Source organism: Colias philodice, chromosome 27 (genome assembly GCF_061535455.1).
Source record: "Colias philodice isolate Cphi_HAF_F1 chromosome 27, ilColPhil1 Martin Lab GWU primary, whole genome shotgun sequence".
Taxonomy (NCBI): Eukaryota; Metazoa; Arthropoda; class Insecta; order Lepidoptera; family Pieridae; genus Colias; species Colias philodice.
Genome location: NC_143112.1, coordinates 6068539 through 6083011, shown reverse-complemented (window position 1 = coordinate 6083011; position 14473 = coordinate 6068539).

Below are 14473 nucleotides of genomic sequence, written 5' to 3'. Positions count from 1 at the left end.
ACATTTTTTAGGTTGTAATATCTTCTTAGCATACCTATTTTGATGAAACTGATTTTCAAACAAATTTGCAAATAAGACACATATAAATTAATAAAATTAACTTCGAAGAATTTATGGACATACATACGTATACGTATCATTTCTGCTGTAGGCTTAATAATATAATTTGAAATATAAGTCATGTTCATATAAATCATATTTTATTTTTAATTTTAGCAGATTTTTAATTTTTGCATTTTGCAATTACATCATTACAATAGCCACCGTACCTATCTGTTATACCTACCCAAAAGATATCAAATCATATATCGTTTATTTAAAAAAAATATGTCCTACCAATTGACGTATTTCTAGTACTTTACACAATTATAACCTATTAAAAACATTTTACATCGTTTTTCAAGCGTTTAACCGCTCGTCTCTCCCCGCCTAAGCACAGAACACATCACAAAGCACCAACAGACAAAGCAAACATAGTTTTGTTTATCAAACTTCAAATGGGACGCGAATTTTTTGAATCCCACCCGACCGTCCCATCTTTAATGTATGGATTCTCGTATAAATGTCCACAACTGAATTGTATTTTTGGTGTGGTGCAATGATATTGAAATTTAAGGAAAATAATGTAAAAAGTCGTCTTTATCTCCAAGTTTGAATGAATTAATGAAGGAAAGTCTTTATATAATAAGTACAAAAAATAAACAAAAAACTGAACACTAAAATAATAGCCACAGGCAGCCTTATCGCTAGGTAGCGATCTCTACCAGGTAACTAGAAATGCACTTCAATTGATAACATAGGGCTGATGAACTTAACTATTGTTAAAACGCAATAATATAAAAAAAAACATGTATAAAATATCAAAGGCAAGGGAATTAGAACATAGTTTTGAAGTGGTGGCTATCTACATAAGAATGACTGAAAATTTTATACATAGTTTACTTGCAAATACTCTATATTAATATCTACTTAATCTATAAAAACATGAGAAAGCCGAACCGAAAATTTCATAAAACACCAAACTTTCGCTGACTATTGAATCCCATCAAAACCAATTCAGCAGTTCTCAGCTTATTTGCCAAGTACCGCAAATCGCATTGAGCAAGTCGAATTAATATTCAAGTCCAAAATCTGAATCTAGACCTAAATATGCTAAATACGGATCTAACGTCAAATGCAGATATCCATAGGTTAGTGTGGTACAAGTTATGTGCTGAAAGCGAAGCGATTTTATTTATAAGTGATTATAGGTATAGCATGATTCATGCCGTTCCGGGGACGGGCCTTACACATTTCAACGCCCCGTCCGTGCCTCGTCTGGGGCTCTTTCAAACATTACTGTATACGTTTTTTATCATTTTATGTTATAATAAAAATGGCTACCGTGAAAATATGTACCTATTTTTATGAATTGATTGTGTAAAATGGATTCGTATCCGCACCAATAATAATTTTTCTATATTGGCCTACTTGTATTACCTAAAATGTTCTACTAATTTTAATAAATAAGGTTAAGTACATTTTGCTGTATCGATTGAAAGAGACAAAAAAAGATGTAGGTACGTAGGTGGGTAGATAGAATCTTATGATTTAAATTCATGAAGGTATTACATGAGCACATTGCACATAAAGCAAATTATGTTTTATTATAACTACAGATTTAAAACCGCTACCGCTCGTCACTTGTACTATAAAATACTGCTTAAGAAGGAGTTTGTATTGATATGTTAATGGGCCTTCTACATGATGGAAGTGGTTTTAACCGATTTATGGTAAAGAGGGTAATGCAATAGATCGATCTATATTCTAAAGATTTCGTTGAAAAGTCAAGAATATTTTATTTTTCGGAAAGGTTCCTAGGAAAGCGTTTTTGGGAGTTTTTCTCAGAAATGAGGGATGACTTTTTTGTTGAAAGTTGGATTGGAATTCTGGTGAAATGGTTTTTGATGTTTGAGTTTGGACTTTGAATGACAACTTCTTTGGTAGTTGTATAAAAAAGATAGGTATCATATAGGTAGCTATGAAAATTGAGTATTATGTAGGAATACAAATTTTAAGAATATCTTCTATATATTATAAAGTCCGATTTGAAAAATTATTTCGGTGTTAGATAGCCCATTCATCGAGGAAGGCTATAAGCTTATATCATTAGGCTAAGACCAACAGGAGCGGAGCCACGCGGATGAAACCGCGAAGCGCAGCTAGAGCTATTGCTCCACAAATAGATTAGTTAGTATTAAGTTAGATTAAGATTAGTCGTCGTCGTCGTCGTCGTTTCAGCCGTGGGACGTCCACTGCTGGACAAAGGCCTCCCTCAGGGTTTTTCACCACGACCGGTCACCGGCGGCCTGCATAAGATTAAGATTTAGTATTAGGTAGTATTTATTTTATGCCTTCCAATAAATAGATGTTGTTCTAATATTTAATGTAGTTTTATTTCATCCTTATTTCCTTCCCTGTGGCCTATAAAACTCCTGTTCGCGATGACGGATGTATGTAAAACTCCGCAAAATAATCTCAACTCAAATCTCAACTCAACAAGTTAACGCAATATACTAAACTTCGATCAATCTGTGAAAAAACGTAAAAGCATATACCTGTAGCATATCCGTCATTGGTATTAACTTTGGACAACTTCGCAGAAGTTTTTATAATCTTTACGAGATTAGGATTTTTAACCTGTGCTAAGTAAATACGGTTAAGTGCTTTGAAAGGCGAAAGTTGCCAGACCCTTTTTATACAGTGTATAAAAGGTTATTTACAAGATTAAGTGATGATTATCTATACTAATATTATAAAGCTGAAGGGTTTGTTTGTTTGAACGCGCTTATCTCAGGAACTACTGGTCCGATTTGAAAAATTATTTCGGTATTAGATAGCCCATTTATCGAGGATGGCTATAGGTTATATATCATCACGCTAAGATCAACAGGAGCGGAGCAATGCGGGTGAAACCGCTGGGAACAGCTAGTTTGTTATAAAAGGTTAAAGTGACGATTAGGTATTCTGTTACTCAAATTCAAATATATTTCTGTGGTGTTTGGTATATACCTCGTAAGTGCAAAAATGGCCATTTTTTGTTTTCTGGCCATCTATACTGATAAAAACGTCCTCTTTCGTTTGGTCTATGTCACGTAAGCCTACTGATAGTAGAAATACCTTAAATAGGTTGTATCAAAACCCCTTAAGTACAAAAAAAAATATTTTTATTTGATACAAATATATTAATATAACTTAACATAGACTTGTAAAACGAATACTCAATTCAACGAACGGCCTTTACAACGTAAGAGCACTTAACATAATTAGACCAAACTTGAATAATTATTATCATCACTTAACTTATTTGTACCAAATCAAATAAAATTATTTGTGAACTTAACAGGTCTTCTCCCTTACTTAAATATAACGTTTTATAAAAGAAACTTTGGACTTTTAATTTAAAAACCGCAAAGTTATTACTAAACGAACATTCCATTATGTTATGTATGAAGGAATAGCTCAAAGAGGTGCGGATGAAGTCGCATCGTGCTTATGGCATTTTATTAACGGTTTGGCAGAAGAAATAGAGTAGCTTATTTTATATTCAGTGTTGTCCAGGTCAAAATCGGTATAATATCTTGCCTGTTAAGCAGATATTGAAAGATTCATTTTCAAAAAAGAAACAGCACCATCTCCGTTCCCCGAGATAAATGAAAATGACCAGCAATCGCCATGATGTAAAATTAACGAATGAATCTGATCTTCCATTTTCTAAACTATTGACTGCCTACTCATTTTATCAAAAGAAATACTGCAACAGACAAAACTACATTTGGTTAGAACTGTATTTTCTGGTTGATGTATGAAAAGTCTAATGACGTAGATTTTAAAAAAATACTCTTTGAGTGAAAATGAAGAGTTGCTGTATTTCTGGTTTAAGAGAACTGAAAAAAGAAAGAAGTCTCCGAAGTGGCTTTCCCATTGGCCTCTAATGAGCCTATCAATATCGATGCTCTGAAATTCAAAGATCTCTTAGATCTCCTGCCAATAAGTGATCCAATTTATGATGATTATTTCAAATCATTGTCTCATGGCCCGACTAGAAACAATCTTATGACTTTCAGTGACAGTGATGACGAGCTATGAATGAATGTTGTAGTGGTACGTTTTACAAACAAATTTTATTTGACTTGATCCAGCTCGTAACTATTTGCAGGGTAAGGGCATCTTCTCACAAGGAGAAGGCATGAGCAGTAATCACCACGCTTGCTCACTGCTGGTTGGTGATTTCAGACCAAAATCCCGGTTGCCATCACGATGTTTTCCTGTTATTAGAAATGATGATGTTTTCTTGTTATAGACGATGTATCTCTGGTTATTAGAGAATCTACTTATGCATGAAAAAGACACATTCGTAGATGTCGGTTGATGGGATCGATCCCGCAGCATCTAGCACGGCAGGCAAGCGAACTACCGTGACTTCTGAACCACACACACACACTACTTTTAGGATTTTACTTTGTAGAGAGAGTATCAGAGAATTGCATATTGCACGAAAATCACAATATTTCCTGGCTTTTTTATGAGTATCTACTTATTTGTGGCAAATCACACTCCTATTCGTTTTTGTTTTTATATATGGTTAAATCTATTTGTATGGAAGACGTTTCCCCATAATATTTGTTTTTTAATGTCTGTTTATGTCTCCGTCGAAAAAAAAATGAAAAATCCTTTCCATTAGGGTAAAAATAGGAATAAATACTAATTAAGAGTACAAATAAATATGCTCTAATCCACTTAAGTACACACGTTTTAGACATTTTCACATCATTTTAACATTTTTTTCTTTTGGTACAAACATGTTAAGTAACAATTACTCTTGAACTAGAACATTTTTTTTATTTTTTTTGTAAGTGTTCAAAACTTGAACATAATAGACATTTAAATATCATAAATTTGTTTTACTCAAGAGTTTATTCCGATCTGTAGCAACAGGGTAGCAACCGTGAAAACTTTCAAACGCTCATACTCAAAAATCACCATTTTGCACTTAAGTGGTACGTACCAAATACCACAGATTTATTTGCTCGTATAGGGTCATTAATACAATATTTTTTCTCGCTTATACGGCCATTTTATATGGCATGCAAATTTTTTTTAACAAATTAAAACATGCAATTAATACAGTCAAATAATTATAAAATACATTAATAAATAATTACAAAAATTACACATAAAATTACAATTAGATTAAGTAAATTAAGATTCATATTAAGTATATTAATATCACGATCATTTAAATATTCCTTAACACTATAATAATTTTTAGCTTGTAGCAGTCTATACAGTTTATTTTTGAAATTCAAATACTATCTTAGATAATATATTTAAAAAATATACGGTGCATTTAAACCAAACGAACATAGAGCTAGAGCAAGAGCATTCTTTCGTGATTTTTAGTGTAAACGAATTCAGTGTTGTTCAGTATTAGAACATTGCATAGAATCTTCTAGAATGAACTTAGAACAAGGAAAGAATGCTCTACGCCTGTACACTAAAATAATTTGACATAGTAGGGTTAGAATGAGCATTCGCTCGTTTGAACTAAATGCACCCTTAGAGGAGAAAGATTTCCTTGTTTTGATTGGAATTTAATTTCAGTTAGTTTTGTGTGATTTTCAAGAAAAATATTCCATTTAAGAGCAGAATAAGTGTAAGCTAAATCTGTAGGCTAAACCTTTTTATTACTTAAATTTTATTATTCATTGACGTAATAAAAGCTCTCTCAAGTTCTCTAGGTATAGATAAACATGAACATAAGTGAAAAATCGCTTGTTTCTACAAGGAAAAAAAAGACTTTTAATTTATAAATACTTTTAATAACATATAGCCTACATTCGACGACGCGGTTGGCGCAGTGGTAAAGTAACTGCCTACTGAGCCGACGGTCCCGGGTTCGATCCCCGGTCAGGGCAAATATTTGTGTGATGAACTCAATTATTTGTTCTTGGGCCTGGGTGTTATTATCTATATATGTATTTATTAAATATTATATTTATCGTCGCCTAGTACCCACAACACAAGCCTTAATTGAGCTTACTGTGGGACTAGGTCGATTTGTGTAATAATGTCCTATAATATTTATTTATTTATTTATTTATTCATAAGCTTAAAGCAAGAATCACAGGCTAGAGCTAATATCACTACATAGTATAAAACAAAGTCGCTTTCTCTGTCACTATGTCCCTATGTATTCTTAAATCTTTAAAACTACGCAACGGATTTTAATGCAGTTTTTTTAATAGATAGAGTGATTCAAGAGGAAGGTTTTAGTATATAATTTATTATGTTTTAGATAAAGCGGGTGAAGCCGCGGGCGGAAAGCTAGTGAAACTATAAAACACATACAATCTTCATTGTAACATAACATTATAATAACAATATTTTAAACGATTTACGCAAATTCATAAAAACTGATTTGTAGCTAGGTTTAGCTTAAACCCCGTAAAAGATAGGTAGCTTTTACTTTGCGACTGATGTCTTTAAAATGTACGGATAGCAAGAAAAGTTAAATTTAAAATTGTTATATAATGAATCGATATTTAATTAGACCCTTTCTTTAATAAATAGAGATATATCATACAAAAACATAAATATAGCTATAAAAGTAGATACGAGTGTAGTACTGTAAACTTACAGCTTATTACTTAATATTTTATATTTCTTCTTATTAATATAAATTAATCATCATCATCATCATCGTCGTTGTCTTTTCTCATAGGTAGATTAAATGCATCGTCATCATCACCAATCTTATCATAGCCTAAAATACCTACATAAAAACTTCATCATCAGCCCATTCACACAAGAAGACCTATGAAGGTTTAGACAAGCCAATAATATAAACATTAGCATTGATATCTCTGATCTTCAATGAACATGAAGTGACAATCTCGATCAGCCAAAGCAAATTAACCACAACTATAGCATCACACTGATGAACACGAGGTACCTAAATTGACTGAAACTACGTCAATTACACTTAATATATTGTCTATTTGCACGTATTGTTGCGCAAACTACAAGCCTGTTAATACGATATGTGTTATTTGGTTTATGTTCGTTTGAATTACTTATACGCACACAAATTCAATTAAAACGTAATTAAAAAACACACACTAGGCTATATTAAAAAAGAAACAGCTACAACAATTTAGAACTAATTAATTCTAAAATAAAATACAGAAACATGTTTTTTTATTTTTGTAATTTAATTGTTATAGTAGATGGAAGAAAAATAAAAAATGATGATCGATACCATTCTCTTCATTTAATTGATTTTTTTTCACCCATAAGACTTTTGTCTTAATATGGGTGAAAAAAATATCACCCATATTAAGACAAAAGTCTTATGGGTGAAAAAAATATCATAGGGTGAAACACACACACATGGTGACACATTAAAGAGTCATCTGAATAGAATTTAAAACGATTAATTAAAAAATATAATAAAATATAGCTTGTCTCAAAATTCATAACTCTACATTATGCACACAATAACTGACATGCACGTGACTGCCGCTGAGTCACTTTTTCGGCACAAACTGCCTACCGTTGTTTGAATGATAACGCCCAGCTTGCTATAGGCTTCTGAATTTTTAGACAGGCCATAAAAATTCAAATTAATTTATGAGAAAGCGCTGTTTGGCATTTTAGCGACATTGAAAATGTTGGTTTTAGATATTATGCCTAAACAAACAGATATTTTTTGTGATAAGTTAGTTAAAATAATTAAGTAGGTACCTAGGTGGTAGTTACATTAGATGTCTAACCTTTCATTCTGTGTGTAGCTTACCTACTGACAATAACATCGAAAATTGATATTAATCAGTTATAATTTTCATAACAAATTAAAAATAGCTTTTGTAAAAAAAAAATAACGAATCAAGTCACAGTCAATCCATACCTAATAAGTATCTTTACCTTACTAATATCCACACCATCCCCAAAATAAAAATAAAACAACAAAATGGTCTTTATTGACACAATAAATCATAGCGTATCACACACGTATTTAAGATTACCCATAAAACACAAAAATTAATTAACTTTGTCTGCAAACGGTACCATAGTTAACATTCCCTAAGTAGTTTATTTGAAACAATATGCGGGTCCGACAGGGGTCTGAATTACTCCGATATTCGCGATAAACGGACCGAAATCGAGATATTTTATGTATTGAATCTTGTATTGTATTCTTGCTTATTTTTATTGTTATTGTATGTATAAAAAAACTTGTATAGTTTTTGGGTTAGTTCGTTCACAAAGGTTAAAAATATCAATATGAAATTGGTATATTTATTTTACCAGAGGGTGTAGTTTGACACATTACGAATGTATTGTGATGAATATTACCTTTGTTTTTCTAGTGTTACTATTATACCCAAAATATTTCACTATCTATGTAAGTAATAAGTATATTTTGTCATACATACATACACTTTTAAACCCGGTTGAAAAGTTTAATACGTAAACCAGGAACGGATTTTGATGAACTAAATATGAAACTATCATATAAATAAAAGAGAAGTTTAAGTATTGCTGCCGGCTAGTGTACAATATGTAACAATTTACCTAGATGTAACTAAGAGAACACGTGTACATTGAAGTATTAACTATTTTTCTTAACTGCAGTTACTATTTTAATATGAAAAAATATTTTTGAAGTGTAACTTTTTACGGCGAGTTGAGAGCAAAATTTCAAGTGTCATGGCAATACCGATTACCATCACGTCATAAGCGACGATTTTTGTATCTTTGAATCTTGTCAAAGAAGTTTTACTTCTGACACATGTGCTCGGCACACACGCTCTTTTTTTACAGGCCAGGTACCTATCCTCTTAAAATGATGAAACATGCTAACCATTGAGGCAACAACCTCAAATCTATAAAAAAACTATCACCAATATCTAAGTACATACTTATTGATTCATAATAAATTCAGAAACTAAAACATAAAACATTGAAATACAGAAACAACTCAAACCCGAGTATCACAAGTCAAACTTAACAATGAATAAGTATGAATTTAAAATTTAAATTGCAGGCATGATAAAATTTTAAAACTACGGACACCAAAAGTTTAGTGTCGAAGTTAAACTGAACATTGTGAGCAGATGCCAGATGATTTCTGAGGTTCAGTGGGCTGAAATGTAAAATTATAATTAAAATATGGCCTTATATAATCAAACTGTAGAAAACTAAAAAAGGGCCTTACACAAACAAAAAAGCAAAAAAAGTGTTGAACTTGTTCCAATTTCATAATATTAAAAAATAGAGACTAAAATTATGAAAAACATTGTTTTCTTCGATTTAAAGATCTGAAAGAGTTTTCGAGATTACATTATTAGAATTACTACAAAAGTAACATCCTAAAGAAAAACGGAATGTACCTAGATAGATATAAAAAACACAGTGTTTTCATATTTTTATTAATTAAGTAGTTAATAACAATTGTAAATAGTTGTTATATTTATATCTATTGTGAATAATATTCTTGATTAAATGATTTGTGAAGTGCGATCTGTGTATTATTTTAATTTATTTAAAATAAAATGTATTATAAAATTGTACTTTGTTTTATTTGTCCTGACTAAATACACTGCTGTCTATACCTATTCCCTAGAACTAGATAATAACAAACATAAAAACATAGCTAGACTTTTTGTGAGGACATATCTAGTATAATAGAGTCATTGGGACATATCCGTTATTTTTTGATAGTATATTTTTTGACAACTCAGAAGCGTCGATGTAGGCGCTGAATATTTCGTAGAGTTATCTTCTTAATATATATAAATCTCGTGTCACAATGTTTGTCCTCAATGGACTCCTAAACCACTTAACCGATTATAATTAAATTCGCACACCATGTGCAGTTCGATCCAACTTGAGAGATAGGATAGTTTAAACATGTAAGTACCACGGGCGAAGCCGGGGCGGACAGCTAGTATAAATATAGAAAAAGACTATGGAGTTTCTTGCCGACTCTTCTCTGTAAAAACTGCTTTCCGAACCGATGGAAAATAAATCATTTCATCTGCATTATGAAATCGTCATAATGCGTATACTAACTAATAAGCGTTTGAATTACAAGGATTAAACTTCAATACGTTTAGTTTTTACTAAAGCTAAAGTTCCATCAGAGTCCCATTAGTACTTAGTTTCTCAAATAATCCTCCCAATTTTAGATCTTATTACCTACACAATAAGGCCGTTTATTAGAAGAATATCATTAATTCGGCGAAGTAATAGATCCGCTTATCGTTGTATTAAATCTCTTTACACTCAGGGTGTTAATTTATCTGAATTTATTGGCATCCAATTGTGAATATATTAGAGTGGGGGCAGAAAAGTGCGCTGATTTATATAGCGGTCCAAGTTAGTATGAGCGGAGAGATGCTGGAGGTTTTTATGTTCATAATTTATTTAAATCAATAGAGTTTTGTAAATTTTACTACCGTCTTGTCAAATCTTTTGAGTACAGAATATAAGCTTAAAATTCTGAAGCTATTTACGAACATTTATTATTTAATCAATAGTTTTTTAGCAATTTGCCCTCCTGATATTCCTCGCCCTCCATTAGATTTAAGTTCACTTCTGGATACGATAAAACTAATGTGTCGGTCTAGCAGGACACACACTGATTATTCTAGTTCGTAAAGAATAAGCGAAAAATACATCAAGTGGGTTTGCTTATCTTTCAAGTTTCTATTGACATATTTTCATGCATTATTCTTCAATTTATGTGAGAGAATTATAGCAGAATATATCTAGCAGCTCTGATACCGGCCATTAAACTGAGAACCAACGTTGATGGAAACAGTTCAGTGGATTCCGCGTATTCAAGAATAACATACACCTATATAACATTCCTACAAACTCATAATTATATGTAGGATTTATTTTTAAGCTATTGCATAGCTTCTATCGCGGGCCTTGAGCGCGGGGACCGAATCCAGAAATTTAGTAACGAAAAATCTCACGCTCTCCACTCCGACGGGCGCGGAGGTGTGGCTTGAAGGCATAGCATGCAATAGCTTGACCACGGCAGTCCCCGAGTGACACACGTCTTTTTTGTATTACTAGGTTAAGCAATAAATTTCAGATGTCAGCTCCTAGCCTAAAAAGCCATTCTGACCCAGTTACGACTGGTTTTATCCGGCTTGTCGCTTCTTTACAACAAAATGGCGATGTCATTTAACTCAGCTAACCCACAAGCGCAATACGATTTTGATTTTTATATATTGGTGATTTGGGCTGAATAAGTGAATATACTTAGTATTCGCTAGTTTAAACTATTTTATCGTCGACTATGTTCTATACGATGTACGTGTTACCATATTAACTTTGATTTTAAAAAGAGGCTAGTTTTTACTAGCCTTCATTTAGAATCGAAGACATATTACATAGGTAGATGCCACAGTACTGAAAGCCATTTTTCTATTGTATAGATTAAGATTATTTTTATTGTAATATCTGTTGTATAGATTAAGATTATTTTTATTCTCTTGTGCAAATGTAATGTTCTTTTGTAAAGGCCGCTGCGATAAGGATGGCCATTTTACGCCGTTCTTCTCTAGTGGTGTGGTACCTTTCCGGGTTCGAACTGGCCCAATTCGTGACTAAGTATGCTCGACTCTCTCTTGAAAGAAGATGGTCTTTTATTTTTTCTGAAAGCGATGGTTTTATTTATTGATATATAGCTTTTCTAGTTTAAGAGACAGTACATAGTACATAGTTTTGTAAGGCATTGTTTATGTGTTAAAAACGGTCTTTAATATTGTGTGTACTAGGTATAGCAATAATATGTTTTTCTAATAAACAAATAATATATATATTTGTGTTTTATTCTTTCTTATTATATCTTCTACAGTTGCTAGGGAAAAACTCCGACGTACAGACGGACAACAGTATCAAAAAACTTATATATAAACTAGTCTTAATTGCTACACCGTTTGGTAAACTTTTTCTTAGTTATTGCAAACAAAAGTATATTTTCTTAACAAGATATACAATAATAACTGCAAATAAAAACAGATATGACTGGTCATTAGCCAACGTCCAGAAATATCACTACATAGTATAAAACAAAGTCGCTTTCTCTGTCCCTTTGTATGATTAAATCTTTAAGCTACGTAACGGATTTTGATACGGTTTTTTTAATAGATAGAGTGATTCAAGACTGAAGGTATAATATATAATTTTTTTGTTTTAATAGTTAGTAGTACATATATGTATAATAGTAATTAGTAATTAGTATCATCTGATGGTCCAAATTCGACCTTCATACGCTTCTCCGTGCGTTCCACTGCACGTGTCGCGATGGAACACACATTCGACAAATCCGTATTTTGATACGGGAACCACGATATATGTAGCCGAGCGATACGTGGGAACTGACATACATACTACACAACCCACTGCGTATCACTGCATAGTATAAAACAAAGTCGCTTTTTTTGTCCCTATGTACCTATGTATGCTTAAACCTTTAAAACTACGCAACGGATTTTGATGCGGTTTTATTTAATAGAGTTATTCAAGAAGAAGATTTTAGTATATAATTTATGAGGTTTTAGACAAAGCGGGTGAAGCCGCGAGCGGAAAGCTAGTTAAAAGATATTATGATGGTTATGTAACGCTGGCTGTATAGTGTTGAAATTAACATTTCTTTCATAAAGGTTAACAACACGACTTAATTAATTACCACTGAGGTTTTATCTGTATATTAAAATAAGCTTTTCTCTGCGTCTACAAAATAACATCAAAAGGTTCCTATCATTTCAGATAATACATTTTGATTAAAAACAAAATCTATATATATGTATATAAAACTCAAAGGTGACTGATATAGTGATCTATCAACGCACAGCCCAAACCGCTGGACGTATCGGGCTGAAATTTGGCATGCAGGTAGATGTCATAACGTAGGCGTCCCCTAAGAAAGGATTTTAGAAAATTCATCCCCTAAAGGGGTAAAATAGGGGATAGAAGTTTGTATGAAACTTTTTATTCCTTGGATGTATTTGCATGAAATTTAGCACACATATAGAGGGTAACTTGGATAAACACATAGCATAGGTTTTATCCCGGAAATCCCACGGGAATGGGAACTATGCGGGTTTTTCTTTGAGAACGCGGGCGAAGCCGCGGGCGGAAAGCTAGTAATTTAATGAGATTTAACTGATATATACAATATACATAGATACAATAGTTATTGGAATCATATAGATAAGTATACATTTTGTAAATAACACTATAAAATTACATACAGTTCAAAGCCCCATTCTATGGTACATACTAAAGTTTCATACATCAAAGTCCCTAATTTCTATTCGAACGCATCTATTAATAAAACAGATCGAATGTTAAAATCATACAAAACTTTTTGCGTTCAAAACAAGAGATAGAATCAAATTTTCATCTCGTATCGGCAGCGTGAAATCGTCATAGCGCAGGTTGGAAAACATTTTAATCGTTCGCTGGCAACATTGAAATAAAACCGGCCAAGTGCGTGTCGGACTCGCGCACGAATGGTTCCGTACTATCTATACTAATATTATTAAGCTGAAGAGTTTGTTTGAACGCGCTAATCTCAGGAACTACTGGACCGATTTGAAAAATTACTTCGGTGTTCGATAGCCCATTTATTGAGGAAGGCCCAATTTATATGATTATGCTAAGACCAACAGGAGCAGAGCCACGCGGGTGAAACCGCAAAGCGCAGCTAGTCATCTTTAAAAGTTCATTGTATGAGACCCCCTTAATATTTATTTTTATTTTTAGTACTTGTTATTATAGTGGCAACGGAAATACATCATTTGTGAAAATTTCAGCTTTTCACGGTTTATGTGATACAGCCTGGAGACAGACAGACAGCGGAGGCTTAGTTCCCGTTTTACGCTATGGATACGGAACCCTAAAAAACATGTTTGAATGAACAAACAATGCATTTTAATGAACACACATTTTCTATATGTTTGTGAGGTTTTTTTTACAGTCATGTGTATGTAATAGAGAGCGTTGTAGTGTTATTGTAGAGTTATTTTTTTAGCGCGGTTTTAACAAGCTGACATGCTTTTTTTGTACGGGTTTTTATATCGTAAAGGGCTGTGATGCTTTGGATAGATGATTGAAAATTTTAAAGTCTTTATTTAATTGGAATTATTCCTGAAATGTGTACTTTCTAAATATATATAAAACTCAAAGGTGACTGATATAGTGATCTATCAACGCACAGCCCAAACCACTGGACATATCGGGCTGAAATTTGGCATGAAGGTAGATGTAGGACGTAGGCATCCGCTAAGAAAGGATTTCCCGAAATTCTTGCGGGAACGGGGAAAAACGGGGATGCACGTTCGAAGTCGTGGGCGGAAGCTAGTGTGTTATATTTGTTAAAACAGACTGATGAAATTACCAAGTGACC